Consider the following 24,978-nt stretch of genomic DNA (forward strand, 5'->3'; position numbering starts at 1 on the left):
CCCACATGGGAAGCTACAACCATGCCAAAAATTTTCTATGAGGAGATAAAGTCCTATTTATAGACCTATCAGTTGCTCCTTGCTTAGGCTGTAACATAGTTTCCACTTTAAGCCTGATATGACCTCCCCTGACTTCTCTCCTCTCTAATGTTCTTTTCATCCTGAAGTTTCTCACATTTATCTTCACCTTCACAGGGCACTTAAGTTAAGCTACCATGGGGCTGGGGGGTGGGGGCGGGAAGGGAGAAGGAAAGAATCTCCTCTCCCTAAGCCTTCTCCCAGTGGAGGGGTTTCGGTGGGTTTCAGGAACCTAAAACGAGGAAGAAAGGAGTTCTTCAACCGGTGAGCTGCTTGCGAGAGAACCTAATAAATACTTAGTCCACAAGAACACTGCCACACAAGCGAGCCACGCTCCTGACAAGTGGCCCCACAGAGGTCTTCATCTGTGTATGACTTTGCTTCAAGTTTTCCATCTTTTACAAACCCAGCAAGAATAAATGTCAAGGTTTCCAATATGGAGGATGTTGTACTCCACAGCTAACCAGGGAACCAAACGATAAATGTAAGAGATTTATTAACTTTCTCCTAAAGACTGTCTCCTTCAGGGCCCAAGCTGCTGTTGATGTTGTTTTACATCAGCTGCCTGCATCTACACATCCCCACTTAAAATGCTAACTGCCGGACCTCCATCAACGATTTCAGAAGGGGAAGCGCCTTACCCTCATCCAGTGAGCCATGTTCATGGTCTCCTTTCCCTAGCAGTGGCAGGAGCCATACCCCCTCTCACCCTGCCCCTGCCCCTGCCCCACCCCACCCCCTGGACGAGACTGTAAATAAACCCTGTCTTTACTGCTCTGGCAAACCCTCACCCCTTTGATCTCTGAACCCCAGTAAAATCCGTTGTCCCTGGTTCACTTTTTTTTTTTTTTTTACAACCTTAAGTATATAACTGCCTTTTGTTAATTTTATGTCTATAGGTCTTATATCCTGAACGAGACTGCAAGTTCGATTATGAGCTCCTCAAGGGCAAAAGCCGTGTCTTATTCATCTCAGGATCATCCGCGTCATGCCAGGCGGCTGGCACAGAACAGGCACATGGTACTCATTGCTGAAATATTTGTTAGGCTGATCCGGATGGCAGGGGCCACGGAGTAAAGTATACTTCTCTTATGTGAATCTCACTGCACACAACTTAGGAAGGGCCAACCTGACTGCAGTCGCACTGGATCGCAAGCAATTCCTGAAAGGAGGGAGAAGAACACGGCCATGAAGGTGACACCCAGGCACCTCCCACTGGGGGATCTCATCCCCATTCGCGTGTGTTCAAAAACATGGTGAACACAGGATACACCGAATGACAGAGCAAATGACAGTATTTCCTCACTCCAAGGAAATTCAACCTGCTTTTTCCATCTACCTGTTTATCACTCATCTTCTCATGCCCACCTCTTCCTGCCCCCTCCAATTCACAGTGAAATCCCCCACTCTCCAGGATCTCCAGGAAAAAGCTCGTGATTTAGCATTTTCACTCATAACAAGAACGGATGGATTTAAATTTCAGTAAAAATAACTCAAAATAAACATCGTTAAAAATTCCCTGATTGTAAAAGTTGGCAAAGACCAAGAAATGCTCCTCTTAAAAAGCCGTTTTCCACTCTGACCTTTAGCACGTAAAATGGTACTTCCCTTTTTAACAGAAGACATACGGATTTTCTGGGGTGAGCTGAGGCGTGGACATGGATGATTAAATGAACTCTCAAGCTCATTTTTCGGAGGCAGCATGATACTAAAGAAAGAACTTGGGTTTGTAAGTAGAATCAAATTGCCAAATCACCACTCATGAGCTATGACCTTGAGCAAGGACTCTAACCTAACCTCTCTCAACCTCTGTTTCTTCATCTGTAAATGCAGGGCTATTTATCATGAAAATCAGAAATAACGTACCTAAAACATCTAGTAGGTTAGTGCCCGGCTAAGTAAATTACAATTGTTAATAGATGTGCTTATTGTCATTTTTTTTCTCAGCCCACAATAAAAGACAGAAAATGGAAAGGACTCCTTGACATTTTAGGGCCACTGTTATAATTTCTTTTAAATTGGTACCAACAAAGGGGCGCCTGGGTGACTCAGTTGGTTGGGCAACCGACTTCGGCTCAGGTCATGATCTCACAGTTTGTGAGTTCGAGCCCCGTGTCAAGCTCTGTGCTGATGACTCAGAGCCTGGAGCCTAGTTGGGGTTCTGTATCTCCCCCTCTCTCTACCCCTCCCCTGCTCACGCTGTGTTCTCTGCCTCTCAACAATAAATAAACGTTAAAAAAAAATTAAATTCGTACCAACATAACATCAGTAAGAACTCACCTAAAGAGAGCTATTTTCTCTGTGAATTTCAAAGTAAAATCTGCAGGAAGAGAAACACAGTGTTCCGTTGGGCAAGATGACCCTATTAGAGCCCGTGACTAGGGGAATTTATAGGTGGTATCATGAGAAACAAAGCTCTTCACAGCGGGGGGAGCTTCCAACAAGGGAGGATAGATGTCAGGGATTCCGGGTAGGGGTAAACCCAATACTGTAGTATCTATGTCATAGAAAAGCTTCGAGTAAAGGAATTTGCTTTGTTTTGTTTTGTTTTAACTCTTCCAAATTCCACCCTCCCTTAAATCAGCCATACTGTACTCATCTGACAATGGCAAACAGGAAAGGAAATACCTGCCCTACATGAGGTAAGGGGGATGCTCAGAAAGTGGGAGATGATGGCCAGAAAGGATGAGAACGTTTCTATGTACGAAAGGGGAAAACTGATGGCTGAATCATCTTCTTCTGTGGCTTTCAGGAGATGGCAGGATCGTCTTAGTCACTCACCTTCTCTAGAGACACGGCTGTGAACCGGAAGATAGCAGTGTTTGGTCTTCTACAGGGCAGGGCTAAAAGCCACTAAGGAGTTAAAGCTTCCAGAGCATGAGAATAAAAATGCTGGAAGGAATTCTCAGGCTTTTTTAGCCAGCCCAGTGGAACGGAAGAAACCCTGGGCATTGGAGCCAGATGGGCCTTCCTAACTTTGACCTTGGGCAAGTCGGACAGCCTCCCTAACCTCCTCTCTTCTCCTCTCTAAAATCGGATGAATGGCATGTGCCCTGCAGAAGGCAAACTGTAGAAAGCAAACTGCTTCACAAGAAGCACGCAATACAGGTTGTTTGTCCTCAAACCTCAGGCTAGCCATATGCAAAACGCCGGCGGCTGGCATATGTCACAAATGTCCGTCCTCTCCCTTTCCTTTCCGTCTAACTTAGCAGAAAGGGACTCAAGTCCAAGTAGGGAAAGGAACTTTCCCAAGGTTACACGGCTGGTTACTGGCAGAACTAAGGCTTAAAATCAGCTTTTGCAAGCTGGATGCATCGCACCTTGCCTCGTTAGGAACATTCCCTTGGGGACACAGCAAGCTTGGCTTAACGTTAAATGGGCTCAGAGGGTCGACGTGAACTAGAGAACAAGCTAACTGCAAGGTCAGCAGCTCCCTATGGTTTAGACACCCAAGAGTTAAGCCCTCGGCCAGGGCCAAGGCTCCAGAGAGCCTGGGCTGGGCAGACTCCTATGGGAGGAGGCCAGAGAGGCACTGAAATCCACTCCTTGCTGTGATTGGTCGGCTCCCAAAGGGGTGGGGAAGAGGAAAGGGGGAGGAATGTCACCCGATCCCCACGGGGAAACAGAGCAGGAGCATCTGCTCAGGTTTTCAACTAAATCTGTAAAATATTTCTGAACACTTGACCACCAAACTCAGAAGACTGTAACCTCTGACCTTCATGAACAAGAGAGCGCTTGTTCTTTAATGACCAGATTCCTAGTAATACAATCTAGAGGAGCGAGCAAATGCAAAGAGGCAGTTTAATATCGCTCTGGCCCCAAATTAGGAAGGAAGGCTTCTGCTCTAGGTGCTTGAAATCAACACCGCCACCATCCTGCCTGCCCCCTTGCCCTTATGGTGACAGGAACCAGCCTGTTGGCCTCTCTGCTACCATTTTGCTCAAAGTCTGCCATTCCGAAAACATGACAAGACTACACAACCTCATCCCTTCCCCTGAATTTCTCTCCATCCTCTTTAAGAGGAGGCCCTTCCTTTTTAAAAAGGGTATCTTATTGTGAGACACAACCACTCCGTAATTATTCAGCACACATGCGCAGGGCAGAGAGAAGGGAGGGTTGGGGGAGAGAGAAACCCAATACCTTGCCAAAGCCATTGGGAAGTCTGCCCAAGTTATTAATCCAGGACGGGGCCACTTAACTGAATTGGTTGAGGCAATGCCCTTCAATCCTGGCTACGTCCTTTCCCCCAGGGGAGAGCACAGGAAGGGCCTATCTCCTCAAAATCTTATGACCCTGACAAGTCTTGATTCCTCAGAACTTCTCTCCCATTTCAAGGGAATACACAAAATACTTCAGCTCTGAGCAGAGAATCAGAGAGCCAACCCCTACCCCCAATGTGCTATGGGGACTCCACAGGACTGGTCACTGAAGAGCCAATGAAACCGCATTCCCTGTGTCGTTACCTACAGCCACAACTCAACAACTCAATTTTAAGTCCCAGTAACTGACCTGGGGGACGGGGACGTGCACCAAAGTAAAATCAAAGAGAAAGCCTCCTACTGAAGGATGGAAACGGGAGGCCCTTGAAGTCAGTCCAGGGACAAACGTGAGCCTGCCTCATTGAGGCCCCAGGAACCAGGCCAAGGCCCATCCAAAATAACCCGAATGGCTGGGCAGACCCATCCCTCAGGAACTGTGTAGACTAGTAATGACCTGACCCAAAGGGTGAAGATTCCTCAACCTGGAGCCAAAGCAAATCAGCTTCAGGAAGTTGCAGAGGCTCCTTATGTCTCCCCTTTGTTTCTGCTCTACAATCCCAAAGCCAAACTTAATCCAAACTATGCTACGAATGCCCTTTGCTAGCACAGAGGTCTCATTTATAAATCCCAGGGAACAGAAGTGACTCAGCCCTCTTTTACAGGAATGTTCAGCAAATTAACTACTCAAGGAGGTTCTGCGTGGTTATTAAAAACACAGGCTTCAGTGTCAGGCAGGCCTGGGTTTAAATACCTGTTCCACTACTTTCCAGCTCTGTGGAACTCTCCTAAATCTCTCCAAAGCTCGGTTTCTTTATCTGTCAAATATGGCTTCCACGCCTACCTCAAAGGGAAGGCTGCTGAGAATGATGGGGAACTGAGGGGGGTGTGTGTGTGTGTGTGTGTGTGTGTGTGCATGTACTTAGCACAGGAAGCATTCAATAAACAGTAGCTGTCACTATGAATTATTCTCGAGGACTATAACACAACTTGTCTGAAGAAAAAACACCGCCAGCTGACAAGTGTATTAGCATCCCTGCACCTTACCCCTCAGATCGGAGACTGGTAAACAGCAGGAAAAAGCCAAGGATTACTTCATGACCATCTACTGAGCAACGTGCTGGGTGCCAGGGGAAGAGAGTGAGTGAAGGCCACAACCTCTCCCCACGAAGGAGTTCACGCTGTGGGGAGGACAGGACCAGGACGGAAAGGACGTGATGAGGAGAAAGGGAAGGACCGCCCGGCTTGTGTTCCGCCGTGAAACGGTTGCTTTTGAGTCTGGTCCCAGCAGTGAGGGTCACGTCGAAGAAATCTATCGGGACCATGGAGGCTGGCGGGGCGCTGGAAAACGGGGTGCATTCTGGAGCTCTGTGCGCCAAGAGTGAGGGGACGGGGAGTGGGGCCACGCGCTGGGGGAGAAGTATCGTGGTCTTTTCGCTTCACACTACACCAGGAACGAATTGCATCGAGCGTGGAGCAGCCATGAGCACACATTTTCAGGCACCACAAGGTCACTGCTTGCAGCGCTGATGCAGCGGCACGTGCATTTTTTAGCAAAGAGGCACGGGGCGCTCGAAGAATGGCACTCATTCAATCGAAAACATGAATTCTCACTGAAAACCAAGCACTGGGGAAGGCCAGAAGGGGCTGGGTTCCATCAGCCAGTGGCACCAAACCCAGAAACCAGTGCTCTGGCTCCCTCCTCGCTTACAAATTTTCATCCTCAAGAGCCCAGTCTGTCAAACCGGCACACGCACACCTCAAAGCCCGCGTTGCTGACGGACTGGAGCAGGGCTAGGCCACTCCTTAGTCACGACAGCACACGTCCATCAGGAGACAGATCACACTTGGGGAAAAGCACTGAACTGGCAACGAAGGCTCCAGCCCAGAGACCCAGCTCTGCCACTAGCAAGAGCTCTAAGAACATACGACTACAGCTTTGGGTAGCCCTCTGACCTAGACTCAGTTTTCCCATCCACAGAACCAGGGCGACGGGACGACATCCAGCCCTCACATTCAAGGGGGTCCCGAGGGCCAAGCAGATGCCCCCACCCCACATTCCTGTCTCGGCATTGTGGCAGACGTGCCACCGAAGAGCCGGGACACTGCGACACGCGATTACAATTCATTCTCTCAACTAGACTGAAAGTTCAGGCCCAGCAAAAAGTCAGCCACAACTGTTCTGGAACACAAACTAGAAGGTGTGGGGACTTGCAGTCCTGGTCCAGATTGTTCATTTTATGAAGGTCAGGACTCTCTGTTCCTTGGACATTAAACCAGGAAAGAGAGCAAAAGAAAGCAACGGGGCAACCGTCAAGTCACCTGGCACCTGGAAGGGCACATCGTTTGCTTGCAAGAGGAGCCCTCCAAACGGGACGCTCAGAAGGGCAAATAGGAAGGGGCAGCTGCTAGTATTTCTGGCCAACAGATCAGGGCCTGAAAGATGGGTGTTCTCTCCACTGAACAACTCGTATGGTCAGAAATAATCTTGTTGCCAGCACGCAACAAACCGGCAGCTCTTTAGAGAGGGCTCTCTGGGGACCCAGGGCTGCGGCAACCAAGGGAAACGTACCCAGATCAGATCAGCGACGGCCGCTCCGGTTCCACGGGAGGTATTGTGGGGAACAGCGGCACCGGCCAACACACAAGATTTACACAATGAGCTCCCTGAATGCCGCACGTGTCCAGGTCAGACGAGCCGCTGCTCTGCCACGAACAACCCGGGAGGCAGATGCCACGCATCCTATCTCCCCACGCCTTTCGCTGCCGCTCCTCAAGAGAGCCTGGGAGGGTGGTTTTTCACGGCAGTTGCCCATTCTCTCCATTTTAAATCCGGAGGAAGAAGTCTTATTTTTTGTCTCCTCCTCTTTACCTTTCCCTTCCCAACATAAACACGCGAAGAAGATGTGGTCTGTCCACACAATGGAATATTACTTAACAACAGAAAAGAACGAGGTACTGATGCATGCCACATCGTGCAGGAACCCTGGAAACATGCCAAGGGAAAGAAGCCAGACACAATCGGATCACGTTATATGGGATCCATTTTATATGGAACATCCAGAAAAGGCACGTCTGCAGAGACAGACAGTAGAGACGAGTGGTTGCCTGGGGGGGGGGGGGGTGCGCGGTAAGGGGGATAGAGGGATTGGGACATGATGGCTTAGGGGTACACAGTTTCTTTTCGGAGTGACGACAGTGCTCTAAGATTGACCTCGGTGATGGCTGCACAACTCTGTGAATGTAACTAAGATGCCACCGAACTGCACACTTGAAATGGATGAAATGCACAGTATCAAATTATATGCAATAAAGCTGTTCTCAAACGCCTCAAAAGAATCACCACCTCCTTTAGGAAGGGAACCGTAATGAGGGGGGTTTAACTCTCTGGCCGCCCCTTGTTTCCAAATGCCAGCCCTGGAGCCTTCCTATCAACTGCTCCTTTTGCACAGGCTGACGCCTTTCCCAAGATAACTGGGCTCGATGGCAGCTCTGCTTGGGGTCTTAAAGTCCACCCCCGCTCTGTCTGGACTTTAGCGTCCTGCCTTCCACATCTAGCTTCCCTGTCCCTGAAAAGGTAGTAAACCTCCCCCACCCCTCCCAGCACACACCGCACACCGCACCCCCCCCACCCCCTCCCACCCCCGCAGGGGCAGCCGTGGCTCACGAATGACCTGTAACACCACGAAAAGGAATGAAGATAAATGATAACGGGGAAGCACAGGTTTGGGAACTGCAACAAATCTGGGCTCCGAGCAAAGTGCGTGACCACGTGACTCTGCCTCGCTCTCAGTTTCCACTTCTGCAAAATGGAGAAACACTACCTAATGCGTTTAATGCACACGGTGGTGATAAAAGTTAAATGGGAAAATCTATGTAAATGATTCATATGATGCCTGGCTCACAGAAGGCACTCAATAAATAATAACTGTTATTTATAGAAGTCTTATGCCCAGTTTTTTCATGCTGTCCTCCAGCAGGTCAGCCTATCAAAAAGGCGGCAAAAAAGGCAGGCCTTTGGTGCCATCAAATTGTTTGTCATCTTTCTCACTTTGCTAACCCATCTCACGCACAGATCCGTAGTCCATTCCTAATCCTTCTGAATTTTTTACTTCAATTTTTTTTCCCTTTTTTTTGGACTCACTTTAACTTCAAACCTCAGGCTCAGTATTGCCCCTTCAGCTCTATGCTCTCTCCTCAGCCATAATTTGTATTTACTGCCTTCCTTGTAATATGGTAAGCCACTCGCAGCACGGCACCCGGTATCCCACTCCTCCTAAAAGCCTAACTACCACAGCATCAAAACAACTTCAGATGAACCTCAGAAAAAATTAGGATGGAAACTTAAAATGGAACCCTAGGCAGCCATGAAAAATGTTGCTATAAAAATAGCTAATGGCAGGGTGCCTGGGTGGCTCAGTCAGTTAAGCATCCAATGCTTGATTTTGCCTCGGGTCATGATCTCACGGTTCATGAGTTCGAGCCCCGTGTCAGGCTCCATGTTGATCGTACAGAACCTGCTTAGGATTGTCTCTCTCTCTCTCTCTCTCTCTGCCCCCTACCCCCCAAAATAAATAAATAAACTTAAAAAATAGCTATTGGCATGAAAAGATATTTACAATAGAGTGGGAAGGAGCTGGAAGCATCCTACAAAGTCTGTACAGCATGATGACATTTTGTAAGGAATTTTACAATGTGTGTAGATGCAAATACTGCACAGAAACCAGAGTAGACCAACAAACAACGAAAAGATAAAGTTACATATATTAAGACGATTTTTATTTTATTCTTTTGGCCTACTGGATCTTCTCAATTTTCCTTGACGAATGTGTATTACTTTTAAGAAAAAGATTTTAGGATTTTTTTTTTAATGAATTTAAACAATACAGTGCCTCTTCACAATTTTCTTTGCAGACACGGTAGCATGGCTCTGGTCAGACCAGGACTCACATCCCTAATCTACCACTTATTATATATACGAAACCTTTAGCCTTGGTGTTCTCATGTGGAAAATGACGATGATGAAGAACACTCTAGCAGTCTTCAGGGAGTCTCGGGCCGTGGTTCTCAGCTTCAGCGTGCATCAGAGACACCTGGAGAGCCTGTCGAACCAGAAGGCTGGGTCCCCTCCCCAGACTTTCCACTTTGGTAGGTCTGAGGGAGGGGGCAGACCACGAATCTGAGGAAGTTCCCAGGTGATGCTGATGCTGCTGGTCTGGAAAACCACAGGACAAAGTCTCCTTTCAATATGCCACACAGATCCTGAGTGCTCCTGCAGGACTACCTGTTCCCCAGAGACTGAATTACATTAGAACCTGAGACTGCACATCCACCCAAAAGCCCACACTTCTACAACTTGAGTGAATTCGCTCCGAGACATGGAAGGAACTGGTTTTCCACTTAAGGCGAAAACAAATAACAATTATTATGACTGCATGTAAAATACCTGACTTTAGCAGGGGACAAACGTCTGAGACTGTGGGCACAGATAAAAGACGCTGCGAGAAACAGACGCACAGTGAGTCCACTGCACGCTGCCCCGTGCCTGCCTGGGGAGCAGAGCAGAGCCCAGCCTGGGTCACAAAGCACTTGCTTTGCTCTGGGTGCCCTCTGTTGACAAAAACAGACATAGCCACTTGCTCTGCTGCTCTGTCCCTTTTTTCCTCCCACCCCAGGAGAGCCAAGAGTCCTTCAGGTGTGACTCAGGTTCGGAAGGGAAAAGGTTTCCAGTTATGAATTTTTTCCTAAGCCCCTACATAGTCAGGATATTCTTCTTCCGACGTCCCCAGTCCCCCTCACTTTGCATCTGCAGCTTATCTCCAAACAGGTTAACTAGCTCAGGTCGGCAGAACAGGAAGTGATGGTAACGTAGGTGGAATTTAAATCACGGTTGCCTTTCACTTCAGAAATGGCTAGCATTAGCACAGCGGGAATAAACTGCTTTGGTAAATACTCCCTGATACAATGTGAAACCCTGCACAATGTGTAATAATTTTAAAAGTATATATACTGACTGTTGAAGTTTCTATACATGAAAACTGTCTAGTAGCACCTTCCAGACAACTAAAAGTAGAATGAGGGGCGCCTGGGTGGCTCAGTCAGTTAAGCATCCAACTTCGGCTCAGGTCATGATCTCACAGTTCGTGGGTTCGAGCCCCACTTCGGGCTCTGTGCAGACAGCTCAGAGCCTGGAACCTGCTTCGGATTCTGTGTCTCCCTCTCTCTCTCTCCCCCTCGCCCCCTCACGTTCTGTCTCTCTCAAAAATAAATAAACATTAAAAAAAAAAAAAAAAAAAAGGTGGAATCAGAGCATGTCAGAGTAGGCCAAGAGCTCAGATATCATGGTCTCCAATTTCCTCATTTATACGGGGAAACCAAAGGCCCAAAGAAGTAAAGTGACATATCCAAAGTCAAAGTTAGTGAAAAGCCAGTTTCCTGATTTCCTCATGACTCATGGTCTTCCCACTATACTGTGGTCTTTATTCAGAAACTTTTTCACGCAGGCATTACCAACAGGACGACAGCTGCTTAATTTTAGCCACGTGGTAGAGGATAAAGAAAGTAGTGAGCATGGAACAATTCCTGACAGGAGTGGGAGAGGAAAAAAAATCCTACCTTTTTCGACTGCAAAATTAAGCCTTTTCTGGTATCAATACTTCCTTACTAGCAATCAGTTTTAAATGAAAGTATTCCCACTGAGTCAAAAACTGCACTTACTATCAACAAGCAGTTGTCTAAATAAGGAGTCGGCAAGCTATGGTCCATGGGCCAAATCCAGCCTGTCACTCGTTTTTGTATCACCCGCATACAGACCATGACTTACGCGGTCTTTACATTTTTTAAATGGCGGGGGACAAACAAATCAGAAGCAGCGTATTTCAGGACGTGGAAATTACATGAAATTCAGAGCCCACAAATAAAGTTTTATTAGAACACGGCCCCATTCGTTCATTTACATGCTATCTATGGCTGCACACAAGCTACAGCAACAGAGCTGAATGGCTGCAACAGAGGCCCCAACACCCACAACATTTGCTCTCGGATCCTTCGCAAAAACCGTGTGTCCACCCTTGTTCTAAAGTACTGACGAATGTCGTCACTGGGTCGAGGACGAAGCCCTGCGCCGTCAGGTGCTGGGGGCCCGGCCTCAGGGGCGAGCTCCCCACCCCCTCTGGCAGGCGCCCCACACAGCGTGAGGGCTGATACTCCCTGACACCCAGAGCTCTCCTCCAGAGACGCCGAGGGGGCCCCGTGCCAGGCTCCAGCATGGTTTTTAGTTAATATCCGTCAGCAATCCTACCCATGTTACAAATGAGGACCCAAGCCTGAGAGAGATGAAACAGCAGGCACAAACTAAAACTGTGAGCCCAGATCTGCCGGACGCTAAGGTTCTTTGATTATTCCCCAGTGGTTTTCAAACCGGGTTCCAGCCAGCCGAGGGGCCTCGGGGCCAGAGGAAGCCCAGAGGGCGGGGCTCCACGTCCTCCAAATCTTTTCTAGGAGGACCACGCCACTTCCATTTTTCCTATATTGTGTCCACGTACTTCAGATGAAAAAGACTTTGCAGCTACAAAGTATAGTCTGAAGGTCAGCGCACCTCTTCCAAACAAAAGCTATGCTCTTCTCTCTCTGCCACTTATTACCACCTTTGGCAAATCTCTCACGACACCGGGCACCTTAATTCCCTCATCTGCCAATGGAGATTAAGATCCGGCCTCCTCCCCCCCCTCCCCGTCCCCACACATCCAAGATCAAATGAAAATGGACAGGAGAGTGATCTGTAAAGGATACAGGACTATAGAAATATAATACAAATTATCACCCCCTCAGTATAGGGCTGGGGAGGGGAACCAGTAGGGAAATAATACCATTTCTACTGACTAAAGAAAAATCAAACTTGCAAGTAAAATGTGAAAAACAACAACAAAAACCCCCAAACATTCAATGAAAAGTAAATAAGGAAAATATCTCAGTGGAAATAACATAAACTTTTCAATCTAACACATTTAGATTTAAAACCCAACTTTACTCATTATCAGCTACAAAGCCTTGGACAATGACTTAAATCTCTTTGAGCCTTGGCCTCCTCACCTGCAAATGGGAGGAATAAAATAAAACTTGCTAAATGCTTCATACAGGGCTTGACACATAGTCAAAGTTCGATTCATGCTAGCTCTCTCTTCCTGGGAACCCTCACTTGTTATTCTAAAATTAAGACACACCTGCTAGAATTAATGCATGGGCTCCCCATACCAGGAAGGAAATAACAGAATTCAGGAACTCAAAGCATCTTTAGCTTAGATGATTCTATGATCCACCTGATATCACAAAGCTTCGAGAGGACAGGCTGAAAGTACTCTAAGGAACAATGAAAAATCCTAAGAATAAAAGATACACAAAGTTCTACTAATTCAATAAGGATGTTTATTGAGTGGTTTAAGAGCTCTGTATGGCTCCACAAAACGGCAGATTTACATTGAAGATCCACTTGACCAAAACCATTAAACTTGTAAGAGGCTCTCCTGCTCAGGAGAGGTAGATCAGATATCTACCTTCTTGAGTATTAATTTTTTATATAGCTCTGGCAAGGCAAAGGTAAAAAGCCTAATGAAAGCCCGAACAAAGTTTTTTTTTAATCTTCCACAGGAAAAAGTCCCAACAGAGTAGTCTCTACAGTTCAAGAAGGTGAAAGTTTACTGTTTAATTTATCCCTTTACCAAATTCCTACTGAGTACTTACTTTGAGCAAAGTATTTGAGAATATCAAGAAGTAAGACAGGGGTGCCTGGGTGACTCGGTTAAGCGGGCAGCTCTTGATCTCAGCTCAGGTCATGATCTCAACAGTTCATGGGATCAAATCCCGCACCAGGCTCTGCACTGACAGCACAGAGCCTGTTTGGGATTCTCTTTCTCTCTCTCTCTCTCTGCCCCTCCCCTGCTCACTTGCTTGCTCGCTCTCTCTCTCTCTCTCTCAAAATAAATAAATAAACAATTAAAAAAAAAAAGTGCTCTTCCCATAAGTGGCCTGAGGTGATCTCTGAAAATAATTTGCTATTCACTTGACCCGGAAAACTCGACAAAATCATGCAAGTTAAGAGGTGCAAATCTCCGTGTTCACTTTAAGAACACACATGAAGCGACCCAGGCCATCAAGGGTGTGCATATCCGAAAAGCCACCAAATACCTGAAAGACGTCACTTTGCAGAAGCAATACGTGCCATTCTGTCGCTACAATGGTGGAGTTGGTAGGTGTGCCCAAGGCCAAACAGTGGGGCTGGACACAAGGTCGCTGGCCCAAAAAGACTGCTGAATTTCTATTGCACCTGCTTAAAAATGCAGAGAGTAATGCTGAACGTGAGGGTTTAGATGCAGAGGCTCTGGTCATTGAGCACATCCAGGTGAACAAAGTCCCCAAGATGAGGCAGAGAACTTGCAGGGCTCATGGTTGGATTAATCCGCCATATGTGAGCTCTCCCTGCCACACTGAGATGCTCCTTACAGAAAAGGAGCAGAGTGGTCCTAAACCAGAAGAGGAAGTTGCACAGAAGAAAAAGATATCCCAGAAGAAACAGAAGGGGGAAAAAGGAGTAAATTCTGCATAAAATAAATGCAAATAAAAGTAAGTAAATAAATAAACGAATAATTTTTTAAAAAAGAAGTATGACAGGATCCTTATTCTCACAGAACATTATGGGTCATCATAAAATAATAGGCAGTGATAAAATGCTATTACGAAGTGGAAATAACATGGCTTGGGAGCTCAGAGGACATTAAAATTCTGTTCCCAAATAAGTGCATCATGCAAGACTTAAAGGAGGAGACAGCCTTTGGAGTGGGGCTTAAATAGTGGTAAAGGGGCACATCTGGGTGGCTCAGTAGGTTTAGCGTCCAACTCTTGATTTCGGTTCAGGTCATGATCGCAGAGTTGTGGGATCAAGCCCTGAATTGGGCTCTGCACTGAGCGTGGAGCCTGCTTAAGATTCTCTTTCCCTCCCTCTCCCTTTCTCTCTCTCTCTCTGTCTCTCTTAATCTCTCTCTCAGGGCACCTGGGTGGCTCAGTCAGTTAAGCATCCACCTACTGACTTTGGCTCAGGTCATGATCTCACCTTCGTGAGTTCAAGCCCCCCACTGGACTCTGTGCTGATGGCACAGAGCCTGCTTGGGATTCTGTCTCCCTCTCTCTCTGCCCCTCCCCCCCTGCTCTCTATCTCTCTCTCAAAATAAATAAAAATAAACTTAGAAAAAAAAAAAAGATTCTCTTTCTCCCTCTGCCCCTCTCTCCAACTCACGCATGTGTGCACTCGCTCTCTTATAAAAATAATTTTTTTAACTTAAAAAATTAAAAAATAAATGGTGGCAAAGCGTGGTATTTCAACACATTAAATGCCATAAGTAAAGAAATTGGAATTAAAACCCACATCTGATTTCAAAGCTACACTACTCCATCCCATAGTGTGGCTAAAACACAGAATACCTTACCCAACATAGAAAGAAAAAGACTGGGGCCCAATCACGGTATTCACTTAACAGTATCCCCTGAAGAGTTCTCAACAGATAAAAGCTAAACAGAATAATGCTACCCAGTGAGATGAGAGCTGTGCCTTTGTTTAAGTGTATGATTACCCAGAATTTGCTGAAATTTTCTGGTGGCACAAAATTTTCTAACACAAAGATCTTAGTTCCCCCGCCTTTCTAAATCAACCCTAAATCAGCTCAGCATAATGGCATAAGCTGATGCTATCAAGAAAATAAAAATATTTAATCTATAACTGAAATACATAACCATACTGGCCACCAACTATGGGGGCTTTTGCTTTATCTTATATGTAACTAGTTGGTTTCATTCTAAACCATCTGCCACGGGTTATCTGTTGAAGAACGAAGGGTTGAGGGGCTCTACCATGTTTCTTCTTTTTTTTTTTTAATTTTTTCAAATGTTTTATTTATTTTTGAGACAGAGACAGAGCATGAGCAGGGGAGGGGCAGAGAGAGAGGGAGACACAGCATCCAAAGCAGGCTCCAGGCTCTGAGCTGTCAGCACAGAGCCTGACGCGGGCCTTGAACTCACGAACCGCGAGATCATGACCTGAGCCGAAGTCAGTTGCCTAACCGACTGACCCACCCAGGCACCCCAATGTTTCTTAAAAGTAACTCACAAAATGGTAGCCAACTGTGGCTGTGAGACTATCTGCTGCTTATGCTTACTAACTACTTGGCTGCTCTAAACAACCCTAAAGAGACGAATTACCTGGTTTTGAAAACCACTAACAAAGGAATTTATAAATAGTTCCAGTGATTCATAATCCTTCATTCTTTTTGAAGGCCATATTAAACTTCTCATTACAACACAGATCAATTGCCTACATACAAAGTATTAGGTCAATCTACTGGAAAGCCAAGCAGAGAAGTTATAATCCCTCCATCTGCAAAATAATAAGGATCTGGGTCAAGAGATCCAAACGGTTCTGACAGCCTAAAATCACAGCAAGCTCAAAATGAGTCCAAACAGGCAAACCATGACTGCCAGGATGTGACAAAGAAACCATGTACAGAAGAGGGGTGAGAAGACAGCCAGCCATCATTTCCCCGCTCCCTGTTCACATCACTCATCCATCCACAGATCCAGAGCAGTATGGCTGGACTCAGAGGTAGGAAGTTACGTGATAAAAAGTCCCACTATTTCCACAAGGAAGCAGGATATGCCAACAACCACAAAATCAGACCCAGCAGAGCCCAGGGATGAGAAAAGACTTTCTAGCCTACGTGGAAAACAGAAGGTATAGGCAGTGAAACATCACATCAACCAGTAAGTCGCTCTTGACCTAGGAAATTTTTTAAAATGTAATGCTTACAAAAGTAAGTACTACCCTCCTCACTTCCACTGATGAGGACACTGAGCCTTGGAGAAGTTAAATACTTTGCTCAGTCTTCACCAAACTTCCCAAACTCCCTTGATTCGAAACTTACAGAAATGCTCAGGCAGATGGCGTGCTCGAGGAGCTCAAACGATCAGAGGCGATAAGAAAAGGTTTCATACGTCCCAGTTAAATTATGACCAGGGATCTTGAAGGATACTTAGGAGTCTGCTGGGAACAGGAGAAATATTGCAAGTAAAAGGCACTAGGAAGAAATAAATATCCAGGACCGAGACGTGAAGGACTCTGAAGAGCCATGCAGCATGGAAGAGATATGTGCAAGGGGCAAAGAGCGAGCACGATGGCTGTAGAGAGCCGTGGACGTCGGCGCAGTCTGGCCAGATTCCGTTCCAGTCATGACAGTCTGAGAACGGACCCCCTCTTTCTACTGATGCTGCCAAGATCCATAATGAGTTAGGTAAACAAACTTATGCAGGCTTCACTCCCCTTACACAGGCGTATTATTCTTGGAAGTAAGGTAAAGCTATGTTCCTGAGGTAGAAATTTCAAATCTACAGCCAGAATTCATTTTACATGGTGAATTTAAAAAAAAAAAAAAAAAAAAAGGAGAGAGAAAGACTTAAATCAGAGACTGTAGGAACTAAATATTCCCTTATAAAAGCTTCCCTAAGGCCTCCTTCCCATAAAACTAATGAGAAAAATGATTTAATGACCCTATTACATGCCAGGAAATTTATGTATGTTATCTCTGATCCTGCAACAACCTTTCACAGTAGATACCAGTCCTATATTATAGATGAAGAAACTGAGGCTCACAGAAGGAAAAAAACCTGCCCAAAGTCACGGAGCCTGCAATGGCAGAGCTGATAGTTAAGCCCAAAGCCAGGATGCAGTCTGCGCATGCGCGTGTGTGTGTGTGTCTATGCGTGTGTATCCAGAGGAATTTCCACGAACCAGCCTTACACAGACGCGACGGTGTCTTGGTTAAAGAAGGAAAAAAAAGGCCAATGAACATGGCCGATCCTTCAGCGTATCACGTCCCTCTGGACATGCAGAAAGCAGCATAACCGCTTGTCACCACACAAAGAGCTTTCTTGCCCAAACATGCCTGCCACCAAAAATCTGGAGAAGGCTATGTTAGCCAAACACAAAGCCACTGTAAACCTGCCAGTCCTCCTTGGAGCCATCACCAGGCCTGAACAAAGACAGTCAAATGCCTGTTTCCACCGTCTCTTTCCTAAGAGAGCTACATAGAGTTTATCCAAATTTAGCAAATAAGGTTGAAAACAGTTTTGCTTTACTGGGGGGGAAGGGAAAGAGTTGTCTTGCAAAATCTCACAAAGAACTTGTATCCAAAATATATAAAGAACTCTTACAACTTGTTAAGAGAATAAATGAACCAAATAAAAAGTAGGCAAGAGACTTGAACACATATCTCAACAAAGAAGACATAACGAATGGCTATAAGCAAACGAGAAGGTAACTCTACATCTTTCAGTATTAGGAAATACAAATCAAAACCACAACGAGCTACCAATGCATACTCAGTATAATCAAAAAGGTAGATAAAATCAAGCCACTTTGGAAAACAGTGTAGTAGTTTCTTCAAGTGAAGCATGAGCTTACTTACCACAAAACCCAGCGACTCCACTCCTAGAAATGTGCCCAAGAGAAACTGAAACATATGTCCACACAAAGACTTCCATGCAAATGTTCATAACAGCATTATTCATAATCACCAAACTGAAAACAATCCAAATACCCATCACCTGGTAAATGGACTGACAAAATGCAGTCCATCCATACAAAACAATACTATTTAGCAACTAAAGGGAATGATATAGTGATACACACTACAACATGGGTGAACCTCAAAAACATTATGCTAAGTGACAGAAGTCACACACAGAAGACCAGATAGGGGCGCCTGGGTGGCTCAGTCGGTTGAGCGTCCGACTTCAGCTCAGGTCATGATCTCACAGCTCATGAGTTTGAGCCCCGCATCGGGCTCTGTGCTGACAGCTCGGAGCCTGGAGCCTGGAGCCTGCTTCGGATTCTGTGTCTCCCCCTCTCTCTGCCCCTAAGCCACTCGCATCCTGTCTCTGTCAAAAATAAACATTAAAAAAAATGTTTTTAATAAACATTTAAATTTTTTTTTAAATAAGATCATATATACATCATATGATTCCATGTACATGAAATGTCCAGAAAGGATAGAGTCAGAGAGCAGATCAGCGGTTGCCTGGGACTGAGGTGAGAGTGGGACTAACTGCAAAAAAAATTTAGGAAAATTTGGGGGCAGGGGGGATATGGCAACATTCTATAACCATACTATGGCCGTGATGGCATAGCTCTACAAACTGTATAAGACCCTTGAATAAGTATATTTACATTGAATTACTTTTATGGTATGGAAATTATATCTCAATAGTGTTTTCTAAGTTCTTACTCAATATATATGTATATATATTTTCTATACACATGTATGTATATATTTGGTAACTCCAGGGGAAATGGAAAAGTATTTATGAAAGGGAATATAATCATGTTTTATGATTTGGCTATATTTAGTCACAATAATGTAATTATTATGTCACCATAAATCGGGAATAAACACTGATTTTTCTAAATGACCTTATTAGAAGGAAGGAGACCATGTCTAAAAAACTGTTAATATCTCCTCTCCAACAGCAGGCAGCCAAAATATGGTGTCTAAAATTGGTAAATCAAGAAAGAGCAGAATAAGCATGTTATTTAGACACCTGGCAGTCAGCAGCAGACGAAGTGAAATGGTCTTTCCCAGAAGGAAAAAATCTTATGAACTACGTGCAGAATGAAATGATCTAAAATGCAAGAGTAAGTCTGAAGCTGATTACATGGTTCAAGAAAAATGCTAGAACACCAGATGCTGCAGCATTTCCCAGCCCTTCCTCCACTAGAGGGTGTAAGGCAACATCGCAGAAGGCCCTAATCACCGATGGGCAACCTGATGTCAGATATTGGGGAGAAGCAACCATTTTATAATGTACCTCGCATGAAGGCTGACAGTGGGGTTCTGTACAACCTAGCAGAAAGGGAAAAAAAGCGATTTCGGATGTAATTGAAGAGCAAAGCAGAAGTATTTTTCATCAGAAGGGGGGCCAGTAAGAAAATATTATAGGTTGTGAGATACAGAAGGGGTATGAAACAATTTACTTCTAAACCAGTCATTTTAACCCAGTCTCCAGCTGGGGCGGGGGCAGGGGGCCGGGGGAGTAAAATTTCTCATTCAACAAATAAGTCCTAGTTAGAACTGATATTAAAGACAGCAAATAATAAAGCCATTGCCTAGAGAGTTCTAAGGCTGCTTTTTTTGTGGCTCCTCCTAAGATTCAATTCTTCACAGCAGCCAGAATATTGTTTTTAAAAATGTATAATGAATCACGTCACTTCCCTGCCTAAAACCTTTCAAAATCGTCAACATTAAACAAGATAATTTTAATTTATGCATTCAACAAATATTTATTGATCTCCTCCTACATATCAGGCTCTGCTCTAAGCAAAGTCACAGCTTGCACAGCACATTTTAGTGGGAGAGATACACAATAAAGTATGCGCACTACATAATTTCAGATGATGGCGACAGATCTGAAGAAGGTCAGGTTGTATATCTGGGTATCTTCAGGCGAGTAGAGTCAGGAAAGACTTCCCCGAGGAGTAAATTTTGTACCTGTGACCTGAATGAGAAGACAGTGAGCATCTGGGCGAAGAGTACTGCGTGTCTGAAGGTAGAGGAGACAGTGGCTCCACACTGAAGCCGGAATCAAGCTTGTTCAAGAATGCCCGGCGAGGCCAAGGCCAAGTGTACATAAGAGAGCTTCAGGAGACGGAACCACAGAGGCAGGCAGTGGGCTCACGTAAGAACACTCCCTCTAGCCATACAGTGAGAGGTCACTCAACCAAAAATGGAATGCAGTACTAACACGCGCTACAACATGGATGAACCTTGAAAACATTATGCTCAGTGAAAGAAGCAAGTCACAAAAGACCAGATGTTATATGATTCCATTTCCGTGAAATATCCAGAACAGGCAAATCCACAGAGACAGAAAGCAGATGAGTGGTTACAGGGGGATGGGGCATAGAGAAGTGACTGCTAAAGTATATGGAGTTCTTTAAGGTTGCATTTTTTTTTAATGTTTATTTATCTTAGAGAGAGAGAGAGAGAGACAGAGAGACAGAGAGACAGAGAGACAGAGCACAAGCAGGGGAGGGGCAGAGAGAGAGGGAGACACAGAATGCGCAGCAGGCTCCAGGCTCTGAGCTGTCAGCAGAGCCGGATGCAGGGCTTGAACTCATGAACCGCGAGATCACGAACTGAGCCGAAGTCGGACACTTAACCGACTGAGCCGCCCAGGTGCCCCTAAGGTTGCATTTTTAAGGACAACAATCATGAGAATTTTGTTTTTCAAAACTACAGACTGCAATCTATTAGCGGGCCCAGGAAATCAATTTTGCTCAATTGCTGGTCACAGCCAACAATTTTTTTAATGGAATGGAAAAGAACGGAAAATGCTTACAGTACAGTAAGGGTAAGTACTATTTGGAAGACTAACTCTAAGTTACATTTGTGTGTCCGTGTGTGTGTGCGCGCGCATGCACGCACGTGCTGGGTCATGATGTAAAAAGTATTGCTTTACTAGTGGTTCCTGTCTTGAAGCTTCAAAGCAGCACCAAGCTAGAATTTGAACACTCTCCCCATGTCCTCTGTTCCAATTCTTCCCAAAGGAGGAAGAGCAGCACCATTTCTTTGCATGAAAACAAATGAGTATGACAGAAAATGTGTTTGCTATCATCCATGGCTCCCAATCAATACCTAAAAGCCCTGAAAGTTCATTTATAAAAACCTCTACTAAAATAAAGTTCATCCCGGGGATAAAAGGAAGAAAAGGAAAAGTCATTAAACTCTTAAGAAAGAAAATGCTTTTGAAAAATAAATCCCCTAGGTCATTTTTAATCTATCCTCTAAATTAAAAGTATGGCTGCCACTCCCAATTGAAATCTCTAACGGTCAAAGTCACATCTTTGAACATCTCCTTTGATACTCCCCCTTTGTTTCTGTGAATCACCTGAACATGTCCACACAGTGGCTTTTCAACAGAATTTTAGAAAATCAAAGGAAAATAATTTTAGCAAGCCACTGGCTAGCATTTTAAAAATACAGAGCCTAACACCATGACGTTAATTTTTTCTTTATATTTACAAAATACTATATAAATACAAAAAGACAAACTGTGGACCAGAAGCTATTTTAGCAAATAAGGCAGGAAGAAAACTTGACAGAAATAAATTGCTCAAGGGACCTCCAAGTCACACGAAGCCTTTTCATGAGGCTCCATTCCCTAATGATTCCATAATGTCTTGTCACACTAGCAAGAGAACATCCCATTCAGAGAAGAGAAAACACTGACAGAAGAACACAAAAGGGAAACAAAAGACATGGAGGCTGAAAATCCAGGGTTCAAGTCCATTTCTGCCACCTCCCCTCTGTGACACTGGGAAATCCATTTAAAAATCTCTGCACCGGGGGTTGCCTGGGTGGCTCGCTCAGTTAAGCTTCTGACTCTTGACCTTGGCTCAGGTCACGATCTCACATCATGATCTCACGATTATGAGATCAAGCCCATGACGGGCTCCCCACTGAGCAGAGAGGCTGGCTTGGGATCCTCTCTCTCTTGGGCCACCTGGGTGGCTCAGCTGGTTAAGCGTCAGTCTTAGGCTCAGGTCATAATTTCACAGTTCACAGGTTCAAGCCACACCATGGGCTCTGCACTCACAATGCAGAGCCTGCTTGGGATCCTCTGTCTCCCTCTGTCTCTACCCCTCCCCCGCTCACATGCTTGGTCTCGCTCTCAAGATAAAAAAACTTAAAAAAAAAAAAAAAAAGGTACTCCCTCTCCCTGCCCTTCTCCCACACATGCACAAGCACACGCTCGCTCGCTCGCTCTCAAAAAGTAAAAATACAAAAAATAATTTTTAATCTCTCCACTGGTTTTCTTATCTGTAGAGATAATAAAACCCAACCTACCTAGCAGAGCTATTGTGAAGACCAAAACTCAGCAAACATGGAAGCACACTGCAAAGTACTTTACAACGTTAGTTTTAACATATTAAGACTGTCACTTCCATACCCGACTCAACACCTAAACCCAACCAAGAGTCTGTTCCCTCTCTCACCTCAAAAGCGAATGATAAGGTTTCGCTCCTGCGCGGGCTACATGTGAGGCAATGCACTGTGCCATAATCTCAAACCCCGATCACATCAGTTAAGAGGACATTGGCTAGGGGCGCCTGGGTGGCTCAGTCGGATGAGCGCCTGACTTCGGCTCAGGTCACGATCTCGTGGTTGAGAGTTCGAGCCCTGCGGCGGGCCCTGAGCTGACAGCCTGGAGCCTGCTTCCGATGCTGTGTCTCCCTCTCTCTCTGCCCCTCCCCCAATGCTCTGTCTCACTCTGTCGCAAAAATACATACAAACATTAAAAAAATTTTTTTTTTAAAAAGAGGACATTTGCCAGAGTTCTTAATTTTTTCTTAAGTTTATTTATTTTGAGAGAGAGACAGAAAGACACAGAGCAAGCACACCAGTGGGGGAGGGACAGAGAGAGCGAGAGCGAGAGCGAGAGAGAGAGAGAGAGAATCCCAAGCAGGCCCTGAGCTGTCAGCACGGAGCCCGACACAGGGCTCGATCTCACAAACCGTGGGATCATGACCTGAGCCGAGATCAAGAGTCGGACGCTAAGCCACCCGAGCCACCCAGGTGCCCTTATGGTTCTTGAATTACAGCTGAGGTGGCTACACACCTCCGCTCATCCCAGTTTGCACGGGGCTGTTTCAACATAAGCATCACGTTTCACTCTCGACAGTGTCCCAGCTAGAATGGCAACTTATACGGTCACCCTGATGTAGCAGATGTAAAGTTGTGGCACCAAGTGATGGCGAGGGGATGGACTCGGGACTCGCACTGTGCTCTCCGGGAGTTCCCTGAAAGCTGTCCTAAATAAATGAACAATGTCAGCAAAAACAGTGAGCTTGCTGTGTAGAACTGAGGCCCTCTCTAATCAGATTGCTATTCCTAAGCCCCTCCTATCCATAAACCCTGGAGCTAACACACACAAATATTCTCTCATTTAAAAATACCGCAAACCCACAAAATATTCCAGACCGAACCAATACTCAAATAAGCATCTGCGCATATACCTAAACCACAAAGAAACAGCTACGAATGTAAACCACTGTATCGTATCATCAACCCAAACTGCACGGCTCGGATGAGACACTCAGTCAGACTTTCTGAGCTGGTTTTCACTTTGCAAATCTGGACAATGTCTGTCTCCTCCACTCCCACACGGAGCTCGTTAGCAAGCACAGTGAAGTGCTCGGGAGAGCTCTATGAGCTCAGCGGACTGTCACCCCATAAAACTTGCTAACTGACTGGGAAAGAAGGCTGAGGGAACGGCACATAAGAAAGCACAACCTCTACGAGCTGGCGGGTGGTTTTTCCCCTCCTCCCCTCCACAGGTTTCCAATTCAAATGTGTTGGCGGGAGCTTACGTAACAGGATGAAAAGGACCACTGAACAGTGGTATATTGGTATACTTAGTGTTAAGGAAGCCAGGGGTAATAATCCTTAAGCAGGGATCATGGATTCCTAGATCTGTGGTTGAGCTCCAAGAGGCCTACGAAGCCCCCAGACGACAAACGAGGTACAGGCGTGAGCAGGTGCTCGTGCACACGACCACATTCTTGCCTGTGTGAGTCAGTGATTCCCCAGCACAGAGGAAAGGGCCCTCACAAAGAGAAGAAAATTTCAGTTCTTTTGCAGCTACTACCTTGTATGGTTTCCTCGGAGAAGTCACTTTACCTCTGGGTACCTCAGTTTCCCGCCTCTGTTTTATCTACTTCAAAAGGTGGCCGTGAGGACGAGGGGGGGAAACACGGATGACCGTGCTCTAGGAAGATCAGGATTGTAACTGTCTCTTTTAAAATCACCATGAGATGCTGATACAAATCCTGTCTGGGGACGATTCCTATCTGTTTAGAAAGGAACAGCAACCGAATAAGGAAGGCAAATAAAGACACACAGTTAAAATTCACCTTCACTGCCCCCCCCCACCCCCACCCTGGATTTGCCGAGCCAGACCAGTCTGGGGAGATGTAAAGATCCCAAGTGCGGTTTCTGCCCAGCTCAGGCCGCTCAGTGACCAGCGTTGCACACTGATACATGTCCCCCAAATCTCAGTGCACAAAGTGAGAGTTCACAAGGTTAGGCGCATTAATTAGCGGGACTCATTTGGATTCTGTATTCATCAAATACAACAAGCAGCCATTCAATATTTGCCTGTTTGCACTGCTCTAAGATCTCTAATTCAAAGATCCAGTCAGAGAACAAAATAAAGCCCAAGAAAATAAGCTAATATAAACCTGTCACCATCGGAATGTGCCTGAAAGTAAATTAGCAGCTTTAAACCTTGGCAAAAGGGTCTGCACAGGCCTACAGCAGAGACAGTATTGAGTGATAAATGCGCAGGTTACAGAAGTGTGTCCCTACCGCAAGAGAAAGGAAAAATAAAGTAGTTCCAAGCAACAAGACTACTTCTACGCTTTAACAAATTCCTCTTAATTCCTTTTGCTTAGTTTTTATTGATCTGTAATCCTCACAGGAAGAACACAGCATTATACAGTACCTTTCAGATCCTTTTAAACTCAGTACGTCTATTCCCATGCTTTACT

General features: G+C 45.5%; 1 protein-coding gene and 1 pseudogene across 8 annotated transcripts in view; one reads left to right on the top strand and one right to left on the bottom strand.

The window, feature by feature from the left end:
• The window catches only part of RBFOX2 (RNA binding fox-1 homolog 2), a 281,671-nt gene that overhangs the window by 164,024 nt on the left and 92,669 nt on the right, over window positions 1-24,978 (bottom strand). The window lies entirely within an intron of this gene.
• LOC122223976 lies at window positions 9,347-21,741 on the top strand (annotated as a pseudogene).

This window comes from Panthera leo, chromosome B4 (genome assembly GCF_018350215.1).
Source record: "Panthera leo isolate Ple1 chromosome B4, P.leo_Ple1_pat1.1, whole genome shotgun sequence".
Lineage (NCBI taxonomy): Eukaryota > Metazoa > Chordata > Mammalia > Carnivora > Felidae > Panthera > Panthera leo.